This window comes from Leptonychotes weddellii, unplaced genomic scaffold, assembly GCF_054177405.1.
Source record: "Leptonychotes weddellii isolate Sample4059 unplaced genomic scaffold, ASM5417740v2 HiC_scaffold_14861, whole genome shotgun sequence".
In the NCBI taxonomy this organism is placed as follows: domain Eukaryota; kingdom Metazoa; phylum Chordata; class Mammalia; order Carnivora; family Phocidae; genus Leptonychotes; species Leptonychotes weddellii.
Genome location: NW_027729716.1, coordinates 478 through 3,612, shown reverse-complemented (window position 1 = coordinate 3,612; position 3,135 = coordinate 478). Strand labels below are relative to the sequence as shown.

The 3,135-nt window shown below is 63.8% G+C and overlaps 1 long non-coding RNA gene across 1 annotated transcript; it reads right to left on the bottom strand.

Annotated features, from left to right (window-relative positions):
• Positions 1-419: 419 nt before the first annotated feature.
• Positions 420-2,458, bottom strand: LOC145718381 (uncharacterized). Its single transcript, XR_014141765.1, has 2 exons — positions 2,289-2,458; positions 420-516 (listed from the first exon to the last, which is right to left on the bottom strand). It is a non-coding gene; the product is annotated as an uncharacterized LOC145718381 (long non-coding RNA).
• Positions 2,459-3,135: the final 677 nt, after the last annotated feature.

Sequence of the window (3,135 nt, the reverse complement as noted above, 5' to 3'; positions counted from 1 at the left end):
CTGCACCCCCACCCACACGCCTGCCATGCTCCAGCCCCCACGCAGATCCCACCCTTCCTGGGAGGAGAGCATTCTACTTTGAGTCATGCTGCAGGAAAATCGGGGGTGTGAGCACCACCCGGGCACACAGCAGGTGCCCAATAAATGTGGACACAGTTGTGCTCATGAAGTCTCAGAACAAGAGAGCCTGGGGTTGCCACCTTGCAGTGGCTTCCCTCCACCTGGCCCCCCACACCAGGCATCCCGGAGGGTATCCCTGGGCGTCTGGGAAATGGCGCGGAGGACTCCAGCCTTTATTGAGCACCTGCTGTGTACGCCCTCCCCCTTGCCCCACCGCACGTTGAGCTACTTACTGAAGTAGAAGCCGCGGTCCCCACAGACAAACTGGAGGGTGTCCACCAGCTCCCCGCCGCACAGGGTCTCACTGGGGCGGTAAGCAGCAAAGCAGCACGAGGCCAAGGCCAAGAAGGTCAGCAGCACCAGCATCGGCTTCCCCATCGGGACCCCCATCGGCATCTGGGGGCGGAGAGATGAGGCCATGAGCCTGCCCTCCTAGGCCACATCCAGGGCCAGAGGCCGCCCCGACTCCGATGGAGACACTCTCCTAGCCATCTCCTAATTCCAAGTTCGGTTTAGAGCATGGTGTCCTCCTAAATGTGACCACTTTAATTACAGAAATCACACGTGCTCTCACTGCCCAAGGCGGGGTGCGCGGTGGCCCCGAGGCTGAGTGGACCTGTGTGAAGCACGTCTCTGATCCGTACCAAGTGCTGGTCGGCAATTCCACATGGGGGTGATCCTCCCCATCGTCACCACTGCAGGGGCTCGGCCACACCCGGAGCTGCGGGGGCCAGTGCTGGACACTGAACCTGGCCTCTGTCCTATGAAGTCATGGGGGCGGGGCCAGCAAAGGGCAGTGGCCACTCCTCAGACCTCCCAGCATCAGCCAAGATGGCAGACAGCCCCACCCCACCACAGAGCATGTGCATCCCAGAGGACCACCCTCCCGCCCCCCTGCAAGCAGCAGGGGGTCCTGCTGGGCCAGTCCCACCCCTGCCCCCTCCCCCACCCTCCCAGTCTGTGGCTGCGCAAAGCTCAGGTCAAGGATCCGGTGGTTACCGCATGGTGCCAACCACACTCCCAGGGGCCTTGTTCTCCTGAATCGCTCAGTCCTCCACTCCAGTCTGCCCTGGGCACCCCAAAACACAAAGACTAGAAGCCTCCTCTGCACACCTGGCATCACAGCACCCAGGGCCTCGAGGTCTCTCTGGGATCACCAGACCCTCTCCCCCACGGGGGTACCAAAGCCCACCCTGGGAGCTGGAGAGAACAGGTCAGGCCACCTGGAGGCTGGACACCAGGTCCTTGGAGCCCAACCTGGAAGGACACACCCCCTGCACAGGGTGTGCAGCTGCAGGCCCCGGGCAAGGGTTAACAAGGTCCCTCCAGGGTTGGGGGGCTCAGGAGGGGCCTCAGGCTCTCTTGTGGATACAGCAAGCTGCCCCTGCTCCCTCCAGAAAGTGGATTCGCCCCCCCCACCACACATCCAGGCAGGCAGCCCCAGCCTGCCCTCCGCTGGCCCAGGTACAAACCCCTTCTGGGGCGACAGTCACGGCCCAGGGCCTCTGAGCCCCTGGCACCCTGATGCTACCCAAGCCAGGGGCCAGGCAGCCTGCCCAGAGGTGCCCCTCCCAGGCTCCACACCAGGTGGGCATGGGGGGTCCAAGCAGCATGCCCCTTCCCAGCCTGGAGCCCGGCTGCTGCATGGGAGGCCCAGGGAATTTTCTGATGCCAGAAATCGTGCAGGAGAGAAGGGGGAATAAGAAGGGAGCGCAGCCTCCGCTGAAATTGGATGAAGAGCAGTGGCCAGATCCACAGAAGGATCTAAAGTGCCACCCTGGTCACCTCCTCCTGCCCTAGCCCCGGCCCCAGCCAGGCTCCCAGGCTGCCCCCGCTGCTGCCCCCTTCCAAATTCTAAGAACAATTTGGCCAGCTAGCGACTGGGCGCCGGCCGAGCGGCAGCTGCGTCCTTCTGCAAGCCCGGCCACTCCAGTGCGGGGTCCGGTCCAGAGCACCCGCAGAGAGCAGAGGCCCGATGAGAGGCACGAGGCAGGCAGAGGTGTGGGCCAGGTAAGCAAGCCCCGGAGGAGGGAGGAGAGGAGGGAGGGTAGGGGTGAGGAGGATAGAGGCAGAGAGGAGAGGTGGAGGGGGTGAGGCCCGAGGCCATCAGCAGGCGAGTAGGCCGGAGCGGGAGGGCAGAGGGGTCCTCGCTCAACAGCCCTGGTTACCTGCAGCTGGACAGGAGGCTTGCTGGGACTGGTGGAGAAGGAGGAAGAGAAGGAGGAGGAGGAGGAGGCTGGAAGGCTGCCTCACAGGAGAAGCTAATGTCCAGTTTGCTGGCTGGTCAGTGCTCCAGCTTTTATGTCTGAGCCGACTCCTCCCAGCCCGGGCTCCACCCTACCCCCCACCCCTCTCCCTGCTGACCACTCCCCCCGCCCCCTTTGCTCCCGCCCCCTCCGTCCTCCCAGCCAGTCCTTTCTCTCCTGCACCCCCAACAGTTAGCCCTGGACCATCCCTCCTCGAAGTACCGCGGGGTGGGGGTGGGGGCTCATCCTGCACCCCCAGCCCATCTAGGCACAAGGCAATGTGGGGGGGAGGGGAAGAAGGGGGGGCTGCTTTACACCTCCTTGTATGGAAAGTTCCATCTGCCCACTGGGCAGGGGCAGTTACCCTCTATGGGCTGTACGCTCCTGCTCATCTGAGCTTCCAACCAGCCCCTCTCCCCAGATTCCTGGGTGGAAATGTTGGGGACAGGGAAAGGGGGGGAGTGTGTGTGTGGGGGCCAACTGCAAATGTGGCGCCTCGTCTGAGCCTTTTGCCAGCTCGCCCCCTCTTCCATCCTGGCCCCGCCCACCCCGTTTTCCTCCTTCAGTCTTGCTGGCACGGAGTCAACATACCAGGGTGGGTTTCTGAGCCGTGCGCCCCTCCTCATTACCCAACACCCTGGGGGACAGCGCCCTCCCCCACACGGCACGGATCGCAGACTCTCAGCAACACCCCCCTGCACCCACAAACCGACCAGGAAGTCGCCTTTGCAGACAGCTCACACCTCCCCGGCACTTCCCGAAGCCCCTA